Source organism: Vipera berus (assembly GCF_964194415.1).
Source record: "Vipera berus genome assembly, chromosome: 3".
NCBI classification, from domain to species: Eukaryota; Metazoa; Chordata; class Lepidosauria; order Squamata; family Viperidae; genus Vipera; species Vipera berus.
Window position 1 is genome coordinate 214,098,111 of NC_138204.1, and position 21,223 is coordinate 214,119,333.

The following is a 21,223-nucleotide window of genomic DNA, read 5'->3' on the forward strand; positions in this document are numbered from 1 at the left end:
GCAAGGCTTTTGTTGTTGTTGTTGTTAGTTGCGAAGTCGTGTCCGACCCATCGCGACCCTATGGACAATGTTCCTCCAGGCCTTCCTGTCCTCTACAATCTTCTGGAGTCCATTTAAGCTCACACCTACTGCTTCAGTGACTCCATCCAGCCACCTCATTCTCTGTCGTCCCCTTCTTCTCTTGCCCTCAATCTTTCCCAGCATTAGGCTCTTCTCCAGTGAGTCCTTCCTTCTCATTAGGTGGCCAAAGTATTTGAGTTTGAGCTTCAGGATCTGGCCTTCTAAAGAGCAGTCAGGGTTGATCTCCTCTAGGACTGACCGGTTTGATCGCCTTGCAGTCCAAGGGACTCGCAGGAGTCTTCTCCAGCACCATAGTTCAAAGGCCTCAATTCTTTGGCGCTCAGCCTTTCTTATGGTCCAGCTTTCACTGCCATACATTGCAACTGGGAAGACCATAGCCTTGACTATACGCACTTTTGTTGACAGGGTGATGTCTCTGCTTTTTAGTGTGCTGTCTAGATTTGCCATGGCTTTCCTCCCCAGGAGCAAGCATCTTTTAATTTCTTGGCTACAGTCCCCATCTGCAGTGATCTTGGAGCCCAGGAAAATAAAATCTGTCACTACCTCCATTTCTTCCCCATCTATTTGCCAGGAATTGAGAGGGCCGGATGCCATGATCTTGGTTTTCTTAATGTTAAGTTTCAACCCAACTTTTGCACTCTCCTTCTTCACTCGCAACAAGAGGCTCTTTAGTTCCTCTTCACTTTCTGCCATTAGAGTGGTATCATCTGCATATCTTAGGTTGTTGATGTTTCTTCCGGCAATCTTAATTCCAACTTTTGATTCATCTAGCCCTGCCTTTCTCATGATGTGCTCTGCATATAAATTAAATAGGCAAGGCGACAGTATACAGCCTTGCCGGACTCCTTTCCCAATTTTGAACCAATCAGTGGTTCCGTGTCCAGTTCTCACTGTTGCTTCTTGGCCCGCATATAGGTTTCTCAAGAGACAAATAAGATGGTCTGGTATGCCCATCTCTTTAAGGACTTGCCACAGTTTGTTATGATCCACACAATCAAAGGCTTTAGCATAGTCAATGAAGCAGAAGTAGATGTTTTTTCTGGAACTCTCTAGCTTTTTCCATGATCCAGCGTATGTTAGCAATTTGATCTCTAGTTCCTCTGCCTCTTCGAAATCCTGCCTGTACTTCTGGTAGTTCTCGATCCACATACTGCTGGAGTCTAGCTTGTAGAATTTTAAGCATAACTTTACTAGCATGAGAAATGAGTGCAATGGTGCGATAGTTTGAACATTCTTTGGCACTGCCTTTCTTTGGAATTGGAATGTAAACTGATCTTTTCCAATCCTGTGGCCACTGTTGAGTTTTCCAAATTTGCTGGCAAATTGAGTGTAGCACTTTTACTGCATCGTCTTTTAAGATTTTGAATAGCTCAGCTGGAATACTGTCACCTCCACTAGCTTTGTTGTTGCTCAGCTTTTCTAAGGCCCACTTCACTTCACATTCTAGGATGTCTGGCTCGAGGTCAGTGACCACCTCATTGTGATTGTCAGGGATGTTAAGCTCATTCCTGTATAGTTCTTCTGTGTAATTTTGCCACCTCTTCTTAATCTCTTCTGCCTCCCTGCCATTTTGGTCCTTTATCATGCCCATTTTTGCATGAAACATTCCTTTCATCTCTCCAATTTTCTTGAAAAGATCTCTGGTCCTCCCTATTCTATTGTTTTCTTCTATTTCTTTGCATTGTTCATTTAAGAAGGCATTCTTATCTCTTCTAGCTATTCTTTGGAATTCTGCATTTAATTGGGCATATCTTTCTTTTTCTCCCTTGCCTTTCGCTTCCCTCCTTTCCTCAGCTATTTGCAAAGCTTCCTCAGACAGCCATTTTGCTTTCTTGCATTTCTTTTTCTTTGGGATGGTTTTGGTTGCTACCTGTTGTACAATGTTGCGAACCTCTGTCCATAGTTCTTCAGGCACTCTGTCTATCAGATCTAATTCCTTAAATCTATTTGTCACCTCTACTGTATATTGAACAGGGATATGGTTTAACTCATACCTGACTGGCCTAGCGCTTTTCCCTACTTTCTTTAATTTAAGCCTAAACTTTGCAACAAGAAGCTCATGGTCTGAGCCACAGTCAGCTCCTGGTCTTGTTTTTACTGACTGTATAGAGCTTCTCCATCTTTGGCTGCAGAGCATATAGTCAATCTGATTTCTGTGTTGACCGTCTGGTGATGTCCATGTGTAAAGCCGTCTCTTGGGTTGTTGGAAAAGAGTGTTTGCTATGACCATCGTATTCTCTTGACAAAATTCTATCAGCCTGTGCCCTGCTTCATTTTGTACTCCAAGGCCAAACTTGCCTGTTATTCCGGTTATCTTTTGGCTTCCTACTTTAGCATTCCAATCCCCCATGACGATAAGGACATCATTTTTGGGTGTTAGTTCTATAAGGTGCTGTAGGGCTTCATAGAACCGGTCAATTTCATCCTCTTCAGCACCGGTGGTTGGGGCATAGACTTGGACTACTGTGATATTGAATGGTTTGCCTTGGATTCGAACTGAGATCATTCTGTCATTTTGAGGATTGTATCCCAGTATTGCTTTTCCTACTTTTTTATTGACTATGAAGGCTACTCCATTTCTTCTGAGGGATTCTTGCCCGCAGTAGTATACCTGATGGTCATCTGAATTAAATTCACCCATTCCTGTCCATTTTAGTTCGCTGATACCTAAGATGTCAATGTTCAGTCTTGTCATCTCTTGTTTGACCACGTCCAGCTTTCCTTGATTCATGGATCTTACATTCCAGGTTCCTATGGAGAAAAAATCTTTACAGCATCGGACTTTCCTTTCACCACCAGACACATCCACAGCTGAGCGTCCTTTCTCTGAAGCACGGTCCTTCGCCCTCTACTAAGGTGATTTATACCTTAACAGGAGCCCCCACAACTTCTTGAAGATAAGTGCTTCCACTGATTAATTGTTCTCACTGTCAGGAAATTTCTCCTTAGTTCTAGGTTGCTTCTCTCCTTGATCAGTTTGGATCCGTTGCTTCTTGTCCTGCCTTCGGGCGCTTTGGAGAATAGCTTGACTCCCTCTTCTTTGGGGCAGCCCCTGAGATATTGGAAGGCTGCTATCATGTCACCCCTCATCCTTCTCTTCATTAGACTAGACATACCCAATTCCAGCAACTATTCCTTGTATGTTTTAGCCTCCAGTCCCCCTAATCATCTTTGTTGCTCTTCTCTGCACTCTTTCTAGAGACTCAGCATGTTTTTTTTTACATCGTGGTGACCAAAACTGGATGCAGGATTCCAATGGTGGCCTTACCAAGGCATTATAAAGATATATTAACATTTCACGTGATCTTGATGCTAGCCCTCTCTCAATGCAGCTGAAGAGAAAAGAAATTTAATCAAGAAGAGCTAAGGTATAAACCTAGTATAACAGTCTATTTCTACACTATGTAAAGTTTTTTTCCCCTTTTACTAAACCAGGATTTTAGGACTAGATTATTCTTAAGGGGAATTTCCTGAATAAATAATAAAAGAATTATTAATGAATAAGTAGCTGTTGTAAAGGAGTATGTTGCTCTAAAAAAAAAGGAAATTAGTGAAGTCACTTTTTTTTGTCCTTCTGTGTGTTAAAATCAAGTGTGAATTACACGCCTAAAGAAAAATACCCGTTTTTTTAATATATTTATATTAGCAAATACAATTTCTACACCATTAAAAGTATTTTTCTTTTTTCAGTTAGGATTTTAGTTGTTTTTAAGCTAGGATTTAGGACTAAGTTACTATTCTATGCTATAAAATTAGAATCATTCCCTTAAAGAATTTAAGGCATTTGCCCAGGTTCGCCTGGTGCGCCAGTTGTGCCCCTATCTGGACCGTGATGCCCTACGTACGGTCACTCATGCACTCGTTACCTCTCGGATAGATTACTGCAATGCTCTCTACATGGGGCTGCCCTTGAAGACCACCCGGAGGCTCCAGCTGGTGCAGAATGCGGCCGCGCGGGTAGTGATGGGAGCATCCCGATACTCCCATATTACACCCCTCCCGCCTGAGCTGCATTGGTTACCGGTTGTCTTCCGGGTGAGATTTAAGGTGCTGGTACTTACCTTTAAAGCCCTACATGGCTTAGGCCCGGGATATTTGCAGGACCGTCTGCTGCCGGGGACGACTTCCCATCGCCCAGTGCGCTCACACAGAGAGGGCCTCTTCAGGGTGCCGTCGGCCAGACAATGTCGGCTGGCGACCCCCAGGGGGAGGGCCTTCTCTGTGGGAGCGCCAGCCCTGTGGAACCAACTCCCCCCTGAGCTCTGGATGGCCCTGGATCTCCGGTCCTTTCGCCGCGACCTCAAAACTTTCCTTTTTCATCAGGCTGACCTGGATTGACGACGTGTTTTTAAAATGTTTTAATTTTTAATTGTTTATTTAATTTATTTTGGGGCTGTTTATTTAATTTCTTTTAACTTTCGTATTGTTGTTTTTATTGTTGTTAGCCGCCCTGAGTCCTTCGGGAGATAAGGCGGCATATAAGTCCCAAAAATAAATAAATAAATAAATAAATAAAAGTAATTAAGATTTGCTCATGACTAAGTAGCGGTTACATGACCACGGAGACGTCCTTGGCTTTGAAACGGAGATGAGCACCGGCCCCTAGAGTCAGAAACGACTAGCACGCATGTGTGGGGGAACCTTTACCTTTACCTTAAGTAGCGGTGGTAAAGAATTGTCCATATCCTGGTTTTCTTTCACTTCAAATTATTTTTTACTGTGTTAACATCTAAAAATGAAAGGAAATCTCTGAAAAAGGTGTCAAGAGCAAAGTCACTTTTTCTTTAATGTTGTACACCTGTGTCTTAAAATCAAGTGTGAACTGCAAGTCTCTATAACAAAGCTGCAGACTTTTCATATTGACACATGTAAGTGTATTATTCCCTATTAGCAAATACTGAAAATTGATACAGCCTTCACTAGTCTTTGACTACAAAGCCAGGACTTAGGGCTGGCTGTGGGTGATGGGAAACGTAATCCAAGCAAGCTTCAAAGCATACCATGGAGGAAAATGTTTAAACCAGATTCAGCGCTATGGGCAGTTACTTTTTAAGGGGAAAAAAAACCCAGTTAGAATTATGCTGCCAATTTGGAGAACAAATACAAGGCAGTCTGGATAATTTACCGCAAAATTTACAACATGATTATCTGAACGAGGAGGTCATGGTGGCATATATTTATTTCTCTAAGTTCATTATTTTTTTTTACAGATAGGTTTCTAAGGTCCGAATGCTCTCATCTGTCACTGGAAGATTAATTCTAATGTGAAAGTTAGACGCTGCGGCTTGCAATAAATATGTCAAATTTAGCTTCCCAATAGACCGGTGGGTGAGATGGGTTAGGCTCAAAATTGACTGACACCAGGTCATCTGGGAAGGAAGGATTCCCCAGCAGGGATGAACTTTGGAGCCCTAATTATGTCTCTTAGAATTATAGGGCTGGAGGGGACCTCGGAGGTCATCTAGTCTAACCCTCTCTCCAAGGAAGGAGTCCTTGTACCATCCCACACAAACGGTTGTCCAATCTTTTCTTGAAAGCTTCCAGTGTGCAGCAGCAACCGAAAAAGCTAACACAATCCTGGGTTGTATAAACAGAGGCATAGAATCAAGATCACACAAAGTATTAGTACCGCTTTATAAAACCCTAGTGAGGCCACACTTGGAATACTTCAGCCAATTTTGGTCATCATATCACAAAAAAGATGTTGAGAGTTTGGAAAAAGTTCAGAGAAGAGCAACTAAGAGGATCCAAGGCCTGGAGACCAAAACATACAAAGAACGGCTGCAGGACTTGGGTTTGGCTAGCCGCTAGTCTAAAGAAAAGAAGAAATAGGGGAGACATGATAGCAGCGTTCCAGCATTTGAGGGGCTGCCACAGGACAAAGGGGGCCAGGTTGTTCACCAAAGCACCCAAAGGAAGGATGAGAAACAATGGTTGGAAACTGATCAAGGAGAGAAGCAATAGTTGGAAACTGATCAAGGAAAAACTTTCTAACAACGAGGACAATCAACCAGTGGAACAGCTTACCCCCAGAAATCGTGGGTGCTCCACCACTGGAGGTCTTTAAGATGAGACTGGACAGTCACTTGTCTGATATGGTATAGGTTCTCCTGCTTGAGAAGGGGGTTGGACTAGAAGACCTCCAAGGTCCCTTCCAGCTCCTACTCCACTCCACTCCACCTATTCTATTCTATTCTATTCTACTCTACTCTACTCTATTCTACTATTCTACTCTACTCTATTCTAATTCTATTCTGTTCTATTCTATTCTATTCTATTCTATTCTATTCTACTCTACTCTACTCTACTCTACTCTACTCTACTCTACTCTACTCTATTCTACTATTCTACTCTACTCTACTCTATCTAATTCTATTCTATTCTATTCTACTCTACTCTACTATTCTACTCTACTCTACTATACTCTACTCTATCTAATTCTATTCTATTCTATTCTATCTATTCTACTCTACTCTACTCTATCTAATTCTATTCTATTCTATTCTATTCTATTCTATTCTATTCTATTCTATTCTATTCTATTCTATTCTATTCTATTCTATTCTATTCTATTCTATTCTATTCTATTCGGCACCCACCAATTCTGGGAGGCAAGCCATTCCACTGATTAATTGTTCTCATTATCAGGAAATTCCTCCTCGTTTCCAGAGTGGATCTCCCTCTGATGAGTTGCCATCCATTGCTTCTTGTCCTGCCTTTGGTTCCTTTGGAGAACAGGTCAATCCCCTTTTCAGTCCCTGAAGTGTCATCCCTAAATCCTTCTCTTCATTAGGCTAGACATTCCCAATTCCGGCAACTGTTCACCACGTGCTTTAACTTTCAGAGCTTTTATCATATGTGTTGCTCTTCTCTGAACTTTCTGGATTCTCCACATCTTTTTTTGTATTGTAGTTAAGGTTAAGGAGGAAGTAGAATTCACCATCGCCTGGTGTTTGGCCCAAAGTCATCCAACCACCTTTCATGGTTAAGGAGGAAGTAGAACTCACCATCGCCTGGTGATTGACCCAAAATCATCCAACCACCTTTCATGGTTAAGGAGTAAGTAGAACTCACCATCGCCTGGTTTTTGGCCCAAAGTCAGCCAACCTGCTTTCATGGTTTAAGGCAGGACTAGAACACACCATCTCCTGCTTCTCAGCCTCGTGCTTTAACCACTAGGCTAAACTAGCTCTCTTCTTCTCTTCTGCTCTTCATTAGTTTGTGTTAGTTTTTATGTCTTTTGCAAAACTTCCATAAAATCTGTTTTGATATTATAAAGCTATATCGAGATGACAGCTTTGGAAGGGTTTTTTCTCCCCCCCCCTCCCCCACCTTCCTATATGTATCAAGCTATGATACCTGTTCTCTTTGCATATCGTAAATCTTCCTGGCCCAAGATGATTAAACTCAAACAGCTGCACCATAATGACAGAAAAAATAAAGAGCGGAGAAAACAATGGGCAGCGGGCTCCAGACTTAATGCTACCAATTACAAGAATCCACCGGCCCTGTAAAAAAAAAATAATGTTATCATTACATTTAAAATGGCTACCACCGATGGCTCTGCCCCATAAATTCCATAATGCAATTAATTCTTTATCTTTTCTAATCTGCTTAGAGAGATGATTAAAGTTTCCCTGCCACCACATAAAAAGCCAATCATCCCGTTTATTAAAATATCTGTAGGATAGTTACAAATGATGCACCTTACTTCACTCTTAATTGCTGCCTGCATATATTTGCCAGGTGTTATGTATTAGGTGGGGAGGGGGTGTAGGAAAGAGAGGAAGAGAAAAACAACCAAGGATTTTAATTGTATCATTATCTTCAATTTGCAGAAGATAATTTAGCTTCTCGCAGGAGCTCGGATGCCTGTTTTTTTCTTTCTTTCTTTGAGGAAACCAAACTAAAATAAAACCTCGTATGCAGCCACCATCCCTTAAAAAAGGTTATAATGCTTTCTTGGAAATAGGTAGCACCAGTTTTTAAGGCTGAAATTTGCATATTTACCAAGTGCAGCCATTGGTTTTGGGATAAACAGCGTTATGCAAAGTGGGGCAGAAGAAGAGAATCATAAATAGTCCGATAAATTAAAGGCTAAGAAAAAGAAATAGAAATATTGTTAATTTGGGGTTTGCACCAAGACCGTTCTGTATACATTTCCAGCTCTTAATTAGCTTTGCAAACCACTGGGCTTTCAGAGCTGAAATATGATTCCATATATAAAATATTTATTTATTTTATTTTAATTCCATTTATATCCCGCCCTTCTCCGAAGACTCAGGGCGGCTTACAAGCTTAGCAGTAGCCTTCATTCTATGTATATGCCTGCTTGTTAGGGCTTTCACACACACACACCCCAAGCGGCATTATTACAAAGTCATATGCATGTGTGTATGTCTGAGTGTGTGTATATGTATGGAATCAGCACTCTAATTAACACTTGTTAATTAACTTGCTCTTTTCCAGGTTGTCTTCAGAATATCCCCAAGTCTTTGCTCTACTGTGTGTGTGTGTGTGTCAATTTCATCAATAATTCCAAGCAGGTGAAATTGACATTTTCTGTCAATTCCACTGACAAGGGTGCTTAAAATGGGAGTGAATGGGAATTAAGGAGAAACTTCCTGACAATGAGCACAATTAACCAATGGAACAGTCGTTGCCTTCAGAAGTCATGCTTGCTCCACCACTGGAGGCTTTTAGGAAGAGACTGGACAGCTACTTGTCTGAAATGGCACATACTGGGTCTCCTGCTTGAGCAGGGGGTTGGACTGGAAGACCTCCAAGGTCCCCTTTCACCTCCATTCAGATTGATTGAACTAAGAACATGGAGAATTCAGAGCAGGGGTTGAAGACCGGGTGGAATGAATAAATCTGATTTTAATATCTTATTTTAAGTTATGTCAGAAAAGCCTCAATACCACTGGAGTCTTTTGCAGCCAGTTCCCTATTCCTCAGTCAGGAAGGATCCTGCAACTGCGTTCTATTCCTGCCATCAGTGTGAAGCCAGCTGGAACAAATAATAATAATAATAATAATAATAATAATAATAATAATAATAATAATAATAATAATAATAATAATAATAATTAATAATAATAATGAAGAAGAAGAAGAAGAAGAAGAAGAAGAAGAAGAAGAAGAAGAAGAAGAAGAAGAAGAAGAAGAAGAAGAAGAAGAAGTTGGAATGCAACTTGGAGGTCATCTAGTCCAACCCCCTGCTCAGGCAGGAAACCCTATACCATTTCAGACAAATGGCTGTCCAGTCTCTTCTTAAAAACTTCCAGCGTTGGAGCATTCACAGCTTCTGGAGGCAGGTGGTTCCACTGGTTAAATGTTCTCACTGTCAGGAAGTTTCTCCTTAGTTCTAGGTTGCTTCTCTCTTTGATTGGTTTCCATCCGTTGCTTCTTGTCCTGCCTTCGGGTGCTTTGGAGAACAGCTTGACTCCCTCTTCTTTGGGGCAGCCCCTGAGATACTGGAAGAGAGCTATCATGTCCCCCCTTGTCCTTCTCTTCATTAAACTAGACATTTCCGATTCCAGCAACCGTTCTTTGTATGTTTTAGCCTCCAGTCCCCTAATCATCTTTGTTGCTCTTTGCTTTAACCCAGAGAGAGCACAGCTGGTTGAGCCGTCTCCCCTTGGACAAAAGGCTATTTTCCAGTCAAATACATCCCATAATGAACCGTTCAGGCGCAAACAACCGAGGAAGGCAAGGAAGGAATTGCTCTCTAAATGCTCCTACAGTCCTCAACGTTACAGCCACAACTGAGGCCCAAATTGATCTCGCCCAGCGAGCGAGCCAGCTATTGAGTTTTGTCCCCTTTTACGTCCCTCCTCTTCCCCCCCCCCGTTCTTAAGTGAATCGCTCCAATTTTTAATGTTAGTCACACAGTTGTTGACTTTGCTTGTCAGAAGGTTGCCAAGAGGGGGATCACTGGATCCCCGGATGCTGCGACCGTCAGAAATACAGATCGGAAGAGTGGGGAAAGTCACTATCCTGATGAAAATTCTGCCTTTTACAAGAAAGTGGCAGAAGAATAGCTATTTTGGTAACGGTCCCAGCACAACGGAACCCCCCGCCCCAAAGATTTCTAGAAAAACGGGGCTTCGGAGTTGAAGTCTAGTTGTGATGTTGGCCGACACCTCGGTATTTGTTCTGTGAATGGTTTGTTTATTTGTGAGGAAGGAAGGAAGGAAGGAAGGAAGGAAGGAAGGAAGGAAGGGAGGGAGGGAGGAAGGGAGGGAGGGAGGGAGGAAGGAAATATGTGAGGGAGGAAGGAAGGAAGGAAATATGTGAAGGAGGAAGGGAGGTAAGGAAGGAAATATGAGGGAGGAAGGAAAGAAATATGTGAGGGAGGGAGGAAGGAAGTAAGGAAGGAAATGAGGGAGGGAGGGAGGAAGGAAAGAAATATGTGAGGGAGGGAGGGAGGGAGGGAGGAAGGAAGGAAGGAAGAAAGGAAGGAAGGAAGGAAGGAAGGAAGGAAGGAAGGAAGGAAGGAAGGAAGGAAGGAAGGAAATCAATATTTTGGGAGATCAAGCCAGTTCAGTGCTGCTTGATCAGCACATTACTCTTGAACCATAACAGACTAATAGAGTTGGAATGGAACTTGGAGGTCATCTAGTCCAACCCCCTGCTCAGGCAGGAAACCCTATACCATTTCAGACAAATGGCTGTCCAGTCTCTTCTTAAAAACTTCCAGTGTTGGAGCATTCACAGCTTCTGGAGGCAGGTTGTTCTGCTGGTTAATTATTCTGACTGTCCGGAAACTTCTCTTTAGTTCTAGGTTGCTTCTCTCCTTGACTAGTTTCCATCTGTTGCTTCTTGTCTTGCCTTCCCCTAAATAGAACTAATTCTCCAGGGACATAATAAACCTGAAAGAACATCGGCCAAAAAATAGATTACAGCAGGAACTACAAGAGGGAAAAATGTCAAAATGACAGCTGCCATTTTAGGTAAAATATTCAAAGGTTTCTAACCAGATCTAAGAGTAACAGAATAACATAGTTGGAAGGGATCTTGGAGATCTTCTAGTCTAACCTCCTGCTCAAAGCAGAGACCCTAGACCAGGGGTCAGCAACCTGAAACAGTGAAAGAGCCACTCGGAACCGGTTCCCTCACAAAAGGAAAAACTGGGAGCCGCAAAAAAATGTGTGCACATGCGCGTACATGCGCGCGTGTGCAGAACAGGGTTTGACTGAAGAGTGGAGCCAAGGTGAGATATGCACCTACCCTGCATATTTGAATTGATTGGTTGAACTTTTTTAGTCCCACTTTTTTTTTTTTGGACATGGCACATGGCAGAGGACTGGGAGCATGCGGCTCCGGAGCCGCGGGTTGCAGACCTGTGCCCTAGACCATGTCAGACAAATGGCTGCCCAAGCTCTTCTTGAAAATGTTAGTAGAGCAGAATAACAAAACTGGAAGGGACCTTGGAGGTCTTCTAGACCAATCCCTGCTCACGTAGGACATCCTATAGCAGGGGTAGGCAACCTTGGCTCTTTTATGACTCGTGGACTTCAACTCCCAGAATTCCTGAGCCAGCAGGGGGGAACTATGGCCCCTTGACGACTTGCGGACTTCAACTCCCAGAATTCCTCAGCCAGCATGGGGGAACTATGGCCCCTTCATGACTCGTGGACTTCAACTCCCAGAATTCCTCAGCCAGCATGGGGGAACTATGGCCCCTTCATGGCTTGTGGACTTCAACTCCCAGAATTCCTGAGCCAGCATGGGGGAACTATGGCCCCTTCATGGCTCGTGGACTTCAACTCCCAGAATTCCTGAGCCAGCATGGGAGAACTATGGCCCCTTCATGGCTCGTGGACTTCAACTCCCAGAATTCCTCAGCCAGCATGGGGGAACTATGGCCCCTTCATGGCTCATGGACTTCAACTCCCAGAATTCCTGAGCCACATTGGCTCAGCTTAGAAACCTCTCCCTTTCCCCTCAGTGTGGCTGGCTCAGGAACTCTGGGAGTTGAAGTCCATGAGGCATAAAAGAGCCAAGGTTGCCTACCCCTGGCCTATAGTATTGATGTCAGACCAATGGCTGTCCAGTCTCTCTTTAAAAATTTCCAGTATTGGAGCATCCACAACTTCTGGAGGCAAGTAGTTCCACTGGTTAATTGTCCTCACTGTCAGGAAATTTCTCCTTAATTCCTGGTTGCTTCTCACCTTGATCAGTTTCCATCCGTTGCTTCTTTTCCTGCCTTCAGGCGCTTTGGAGAATAGCTTGACCTCCTCCTCCCTCGGATGTTGGAAGACTGCTGTTTCCCCCCCACACACACACTAGTTTAGACATAGCCAATTTCCGCAACCACAGTTTGTATGTTTTAACTTCTAGCTTGAGAGGGTGGGAAGAAGCTTCTGCAACTGCTGGGCAAGAAGCTGTGTTGCAAGACCCCATCCCTCATGATTCTCCAGCTATTCTAACACCGTGGAGATTAGTAGCCATCTAAATTCATGGGCATCCCCTCGTCTGATGGTTGCGAATTCCACCCTGTTAATTAAACGTTGGGGAAATGGGTTCCTGTTATTAGACTTGGAATTTCTCTCATTTCATCTTGAGGGGACGTCGACCCCGCTGTTTCTAAAAAAAACGATGTGAGAAAACGAGAGAAATGCCTTGCTATTATTTACACGCTGCACTCCCCGAGTTTCTGTCTGCCTCCATCACCGGGTCTGCTAGAGACCTGGAGATGACCTTGCAGAAACGGCAGGGTGGCAATTAGCAAAATAGTATTTGATCCAAGATGGGAAGAAAAGCTGAGAAAGAAATGCAAAGCGAGTTCTGCCTTTAACCCTTTGGTGTACGACGAGTAGAGAAGAAGAAAAACAACGCTCCAGTGCTTGAGGCACAGTCACGGAGGGAATTGATTTCATCTCCAAAGCACTAAAGGCCAGGACAAAAAGTCATGGGTGGAAGCTTGCGGAGGAGAGATCAGATCTGACAGTGAGAACAATTAATCCATGGAACTACTTGCCTCCAGAAGTTCTGGGTGTTTCACCGTGGGAGGTTTTTAAGAGGATACACTGCACAGCCACTTGTCTCAAATGGCATAAGCTGCTTGAGCAGAGGGTTGGACTAGAGGACCTCCAAGGGCCCTTCAAGCTCAATTCTGATTGATTGATTGATTGATTGATTGAACTAATCAAGGAGAGAAGCAACCTGGAATTAAGCAGGAACTTTCTAACAGTGAGGACCATCAACCAGTGGAACAGCTCGCCTTCGGAAATCGTGGCCGCTCCATCACTGGAGGTTTTTAAGACGAGACTGGACAGCCACTTGTCTCAAATGGTATAGGGTTTCCTGCTTGGGCACGGGGTTGGACTAGATGACCTCCCAGGGCCCTTCCAGCTCTATTCTGATTGAACTCCTTTGCCTAATCTCCAGCATTATTTTCCATGCATGCAGTCCAGAATTGTCCCTACTATTCTTGTTGCAAGCTAACCTTTGATATGATGCTTCTCCATTGCTTCTTCTGAAGAAACCCATGTATTATTAGTGTGTGTGTGTGTGTGTATGTATGTTTGTGTGTGTATGTGGATTAGGCAAAGGAGTTCAATCATAATAGAGCTGGAAGGGACCTTGGAGGTCTTCTAGCCCAACCACCTGCTCAAGCAGGAGACCCTATGCCATTTCTAGACTAGACTAGACTAGACTAGACTAGACTAGACTAGACTAGACTAGACTAGAATAGAATAGAATAGAATAGAATAGAATAGAATAGAATAGAATAGAATAGAATAGAATAGAATAGAATAGAATAGAATAGAATAGAATAGATATTGGAATATAGACTAGACTAGACTAGACTAGACTAGACTAGACTAGACTAGACTAGACTAGACTAGAATAGAATAGAATAGAATAGAATAGAATAGAATAGAAAATATGGAATGGAATGAAATGGAATAGAATAGACTAGACTAGACTAGACTAGAATAGAATAGAAAATATGGAATAGAATAGAATAGAATAGAATAGAATAGAATAGAATAGAATAGAATAGAATAGAATGGAATGGAATGGAATGGAATGGAATGGAATGGAATGGAATGGAATAGAATAGAATAGAGCTGGAAGGGACGTTGGAGGTCTTCTAGTCCAACCCCCTGCTCAAGCAGGAGAACCTATACCATCTCAGATAAGTGGCTGTCTTGTCTCATCTTAAAAACCTCCAGTTTTATACATATACTGTAGATATAGATATAGATATATAGATATAGATATAGATACAGATACAGATATAGACAGATATATATATAGAGATAGAAATAGATAGATAGATAGATAGATAGATAGATAGATAGATAGATAGATAGATAGATAGATAGATAGATAGATAGATATAGAAATAGAGAGATGGAGAGATAGATAGAGATATAGATAGATATACTGTAGATATAGATATTGATATAGATATAGATAAAGAGAAAGATACACAGAGACAGAGACACACAGACACAGACACAGACACAGAAACAGACACACACAGACACACACACACACACACGTATATAATCTACCCTGACCTCACATTTTAACTGACCTTCCATCAGGATGGCAAAATCAGGTGCTGCTCATGACTCACAGTTCAAATCCAGTGTGTGGGTTGAAAGTTAACACCCAATTCTTTGTACCTCCTTTACGCTGAACCTCTTTGAAATCCATTATTCTATTGTGGAAAGGTCTTATTAGAGCTCTTTGTAAACTTTAAAGGTCTTTGCCTCATCATGATTATTGTCATCAACAACAACCACCTTAAAAAGTTTGGTATAATCAGTGAATTTGGCCAAACTTGCTGCTCACTCTTAACTCCAGATTGTCTCTGAGCCTATGAAGAGATATGTATTATGCCCTAAGATTAACCAATGACACACGTCTCTCTAGGCTGAAAATTAACCCATGAGTGAATGGAATACAGGAAGCCTTCAGGAGGAAAAATGAACTTTGTCACAGGTCAATGAACATGAAAAAGATTCTAGGGAGAAAACTAATAATTAAGTCATTGTGTTGGAAAACAACAGGGAAAAAATGTTATCAGAGCTGAAGAAGCTTCTTGGATGAGAAGCAAAAGGTCTTCAAAGAAAAACAAGAAAGTCCGGTTGCCTCCTGAAAAAAACATCTTTGGGATTACCACATTAGTACAATTCAGAGCTCAGAAGGGTCATACAGGTATCAGAACCGTAAATTCACTATCTGCTTCTTAAATAGGCAGATTTCTGCAAAGTGATCTCAAGAAATAAATAAATAAATAAATAAATAAATAAATAAATAAATAAATAAATAAATAATAATAAAATAAGAACTAGAAAGGATGCACGCAAAGACCAACCAAAACACTAAAGGGTTTGGAGGCTAAATTGTACGATAAATGATTGAAAGAACTTGATATGTCTAGTCTAACAAAGAGAAGGAGTAGGGGTGGCCCAATGGCAGTCTTTATAATTTTTTTTATTATTGTTAAATTTATTTACCATCCATCTCATTTTGAAGTCTTCCAATATTTGAGGGGTTGCCACAGAGAAGAGAGGGTCAACTAATTCTCCAAAGCACCTGAAGGCAGGAGAAGAAGAAGCAACGGATGGAAACTAGTCAAGGAGAGAAGCAACCTAGAACTAAGGAGAAACTTCCTGACAGTTAGAACAATTAACCAGTGGAACAACCAGCCTCCAGAGACGGTAAATGCTCCAACACTGGAAGTTTTTAAGAAGAGACTGGCCAGCCATTTGACCAAGGTAATATAAGGATGGTATAAGGTCTCCTGTCTCAAGCAAGCAGTTGGAACCTCCAGAGTCCACCCCTAGGATTCCATGGTCTATGAAGTGTTTTAAAAAGATACCACTGGGGATCAGCAAGTCCAAAAAAAAAGTCATGCTGAAGGGATAAAAACTCTATACCCCCTATTTATGAAATTGCACATTAAAAAATAAAAGACAGAGCTTTGATTACATGGTGGAGGGTTCCATATGGGATTTTTAAAAGAGAGGGGGGGAAGAAAGAAAGAAAGAAAGAAAGAAAGAAAGAAAGAAAGAAAGAAAGAAAGAAAGAAAGAAAGAAAGAAAGAAAGAAAGAAAGAAAAAGAAAGAAAGAAAGAAAGAAAGAAAGAAAGAAAGAAAGAAAGAAAGAAAGAAAGAAAGAAAGAAAGGGAGAGAAAGAAAATGAGAGAAAGAAAGAAAGAAAGAAAGAAAGAAAGAAAGAAAGAAAGAAAGAAAGAAAGAAAAAAAGAAAGAAAAAAAAAGAAAAAAAGAAAGAAAGAGAAAATGGGAGAGAGAAAGAAAATGGGACAGAAAGAAAGAGAGAAAAAAATGAGAGAAAGAAAGAAAGGGAGAGAGAGAAAGAAAGAAAGAGAAAGAAAGAAAGAAAGAAAATAGAAAGAAAATGAGAGAGAGAAAATGGGAGAGAGAAAGAAAATGGGAGAAAGAAAGAAAGAGAGAGAGAGAGAAAGAAAAGAAAAAGAAAGAAAAAAGAAAGAGAAAGAAAATGAGAGAGAAAGAAAATGGAAAAGAAAGATGGAGAGAGAGAGAGAGAAAGAAAGAAAGAAAGAAAAAAAGAAAGAAAAAAAGAAAGAAAGAAAGAAAGAAAGAAAGAAAGAAAGAAAGAAAGAAAGAAAGAAAGAAAGAAAAAAAGAAAGAAAGAAAGAGAGAGAGGCATCGAGAGAGATTGGGGGTGGGGTGTCCCCAAACCTTGCACAGAAATTGAAATATCAGATTAAAAAAAATGTCAGGAAAATAGACACAGTGAAAGATTATTGACCAAAGACTATTTCACCATTTGGGAAGGAAAAATGGTCTTCTCTTAGGTTAAATACCCAGCAAGTTTATCTGTCAGACATGAGATATGAACATTGATGTAAATATACAATTAGGACGCGATGAAAGGCCAACGCAGCCTCAAAGACCCTTCAGGCCTTTGAAATGGGCAGCTGACTCCATTCTTCTTCACATTAGCCTCCCGCCCAATGTGGAATCGTTTGAGTAAAAAGAGAGAAATGCATTTTTGAGGGACACTGGGAGATTGCGAGAAAGGTTTAACAATAAAGACCGTAAGGTGACTTTTTTTATTAAAAAGTTTTATAAAAGTTACAATATAATTCCCAAAACCACCCCCCTCTCCCTCCCCCACTTCCCAGAGCTGAATACAGGGTTAAAAATATAATAATCATAATCTAACTAACATTAACCAACTCTGTTGTTGTTGTTAGCTGCGAAGTCGTGTCTGACTCATCGCGACCCTATGGACAACATTCCTCCAGGCCTTTCTGTCCTCTACCATCTTCTGGAGTCCATTTAAGCTCACGCCCACTGCTTCAGTGACTCCATCCAGCCACCTCCACCAACCAACTCTATAGATAACCAAGTTCATAATGCGCTTTAACTCCCCTTTAACATAAATACAAACAAAAGTAGACATAATAATAATACACCCTAAAAAACTGAATGCTAACAAAATCCGTCACAAATCCGCTTACGCAGCTTAACTAAAACCCAGAGAGAGAGAGAGATGCGTTTGCGATGCAAAGCTATCATTTACAGTCTATTTATTTTCACCCTCGCTTTCCTTTATTATTATTATTTTTAAGGATTTTTTTTAAAAAAAAATCCACCACAACCCTTGTTTTTCCTTTTTTTTTTTTTTAATTCCATGCCTGCTGAGTTTGACGCGTTCATTTGGTGGAGGGATTTCATCAAAGGCTGGATGAGAATTCCTTGATATCGAATTTATTAGTTCTTATAGGTCTAGGGATAAGGTGGAGTCGGGATTAGGGTTGGGGTTAGGGTTAGGAATATCATAAGGGGTTGTCTCTCTGCCCCTCTCTAGTTGACCTCTTAAAAAAGAAAAGAAAAGAAATCCGCAAAGAAATATTTGATTGCTGTGTTGCCATTGGGTTTGAAAAACAACAACAACAGAGAAAGGGGCCTTTGAGTGGAAAGAAAATTTTCCGGGATGAAATGTTGAGTGAAACACTGAAAAGAAAGGGAAAAAAATGTTGGCAATGGTTGCAGGAATTGGGTATGTCTAGTTTAATGAAGAGAAGGGTGAGGGGTGACATGATAGCAGTCTTCCAGTATCTCAGGGGCTGCCCCAAAGAAGAGGGAGTCAAGCTATTCTGCAAAGCCCCTGAAGGCAGGACAAGAAGCAACAGATGGAAACTCATCCAGGAGAGAAGCAACCTGGAATTAAGGAGAAATTTCCTGACAGTGAGAACAATTACCCAATGGAACAAGTTGTCTCCAGAAGTTGTGCGTGCTCCAACACTGGAGGCATTCAAGAAGAGATTGGACCACCATTTATCTGAAATGGTATAGTGTCTCCTGCTTGATCAAGGGGTTGGACTAGAAGACCTCCAAGGTCCCTTCCAACTCTGTTATTCCAACAGCAGTCTTGCAATATCTAAAGGGATCCATCTCATTTTGAAGTCATCCAATAATTGAGATGCTGTCACAGAGAAGGCGGGGGGGGGGGGTGTCAACTTATTCTCCAAAGCACCCAAAGGCAGAACAAGAAGCAACGGATGGAAACTAATCAAGGAGAGAAGCAACCTAGAACTAAGGGGAAGTTTCCCGAGGATTGTAAAACAATTTGCCTCCAGAAGTTGTGTGAATGCTACGACACTGGAGGTTTTCAAGAAGACATTGGACAACCATTTGTCTGAAATGTTAATAGGGTTTCCTGCCTGAGCAGGGGGTTGGACTAGAAGACCTTCAAGGTCCCTTCTAAGGTCTGTTATTCTGTTAAGATGCGCTTAAACCAAACCAGCTTTGGAAGAGAAGTCTTTTTATTCTGTGTTTCTCTTCTGACTTTGCCTGGCTATTTTAAGCAATGACTAACCCAGGTTAACACACACCGGTAAATTCCGCTCAGTGTGCATAGTTAAATGCCACTGTGCAAACGGCTGACGGACAGCAAAACAGAGAGGCAAGAGGGATGAAGGCAAAAGAAGGCTGACTAGATCAATCGGCTGAAAACGCATCGCCTTTAAGAGTTATTAATGAATTGTCTGGCCATTAGGCTGAAGCTGATAAGGAGATGTAAAATAAATGGGCAGAGGTGGGCTTTCAGTGGGCGCAAATCGACCAACAGCACAATTCCACGGAAATATCTTGTTTGCAGTCCCAAAGGTGCTTTTTTCATGAGGCAAATGGACTTTCTTATTTTTTCTTTGAAGACGTTTCCTGTCATGCCTCCATCGGAGCCTGAATCTGCGGAGGAAAATGAGGTGGAACGGGACCCTATGGAGGTCGAGGGAGAGGTCTCTGTGGCTTCAGAGGAACATGGAGAAGAGCAGGCCGAGGCAGGCCAGGGGCCTTCAGGATCGGGACCGGAGGAACAGGAGAGGCAGAGTTCAGGCGATGAGGAAGGGCCACCCCCCACCTGATCCTCAAGCACGGAGAGTGGAGAGAAGGAGGGAACAAGGCAGGCAGGCTCAACTACTCGGGAGGAGAGCATCCCGCCCCTCTCCACAAGGCACACCTGGAGACTGAGACTTAAGGAGACGCTGTGGGGAGAGGCATTTGTTGGGAACAAACACTGATTCCTTGGAGTGTTGTGTGTGTGGTTGCTGATCTCTTGTTCTGTGACTTCTGCTTGGAAACCCGGAAACTCTGACCATTGGACTGACTGACCACGTTGCTTGGAGGTTCAAAGACCTCGGACTGCATTTTAGTTTCCCTTCTGAAACTGCTCAGGCGAGCCTGTATTCCCACAGACTCCTTAGGTTTATGATGTGTGTGTCATTCCTTGTTATCTCCGTGGCCTTGAGTAAATTCCCCTCCTAATCAGACTGTGTGTGAAACTACTTGCAGCCAGAGGTGGCTGAAGGTGTGTGTGCATGTCTTCCTTTGTTTGGAGGCTTGCCAGAAATGTGGGAGCATTTGGGGAAAATTTGGAGCAATTTAAAGGGCAGTTTGAATTGCCAGCTGACTGCATTGCCTCTGTGCTGTGCCCTGGGCCATCACATTTCGCTTTTCACCCAAGAAGCTTCTTCAGCTTTGACTGGATGGTGGGGAACGGAAGGTTTTATACCCCTTGAAGACAGCTGGTCATTTGCATCCTTTTATAGAGTCATCGAGGCCACCTGGAGGTTTATCTGTGTCCTTGGGTCACCTGATTGGTGCAAATGGGTGTGGAGCCTTCTTGGAACTGCTGAAAGGACTGTGTTGTAGACTGGAGTGACCTTTTTATTTCGTATGGAGATAGTCCTTACTTACAACCACAATTATGCCCAAAATTTCTGGTGCTAAGTGAGTCCTTTGTTAAGAGAGTTTGGCCCCATTTCACGACCTTTCTTGCCATCGCCACTAAGTGAATCACTGCAGCTTTTAAGTTAGTAACATGGTTGTTAAGTGAATCTGGCTTCCCCCGTTGACTTGCCTTGTCGGAAGGTCGCAAAAGGGGGTCACACAGGAGCCCGGGATGCTGCGACCATCATGGGTGGTCTTGTCGATGTTATCTGGGAGGAGTTCGACCCTGTGACCCCAAAGGAAGTGGACAGAATTATGAGGAAGCTGAGCTCCACCACTTGTTTATTAGATCCGTGCCCTTCTTGGCTGGTTTATTCGGCTCGAGAGGGAACACGAAGCTGGCTCCAGGCGGTGATATCTGCCTCCTTAAGTGAAGGTTGTTTCCCCTCCGTATTGAAAGAAGCGGTGGTGAGACCCCTCCTCAAGAAACCTACCTTGGACCCAGCTATATTAAACAACTTTCGTCCGGTCTCCAACCTTCGCTTTCTTGCCAAGGTTGTTGAGAGTGTGGTGGCGCATCAGCTCCCTTCGGTTCTGGAGGAAACTGACTATCTGGACCCATACCAATCGGGTTTCAGGCCCGGACACAGCACGGAGACGGCATTGGTCGCTCTGGTAAATGATCTCTGGAGAGCTCGGGACAGAGGTTGTTCCTCTGTCCTAGTCCTACTAGATCTCTCAGTGGCTTTCGATACCATCGACCATGGTATCTTGCTGCAGCGTCTCAGAGGATTGGGAGTGGGAGGCACGGTTCTTCAGTGGTTCTCCTCCTATCTCATGGGACGTTCACAGTCGGTATTGGCAGGGGGGCAGAGGTCGAGCTCGAGGCCTCTGAATTGTGGAGTTCCTCAGGGGTCAGTCCTCTCGCCTCTCCTGTTCAACATCTACATGAA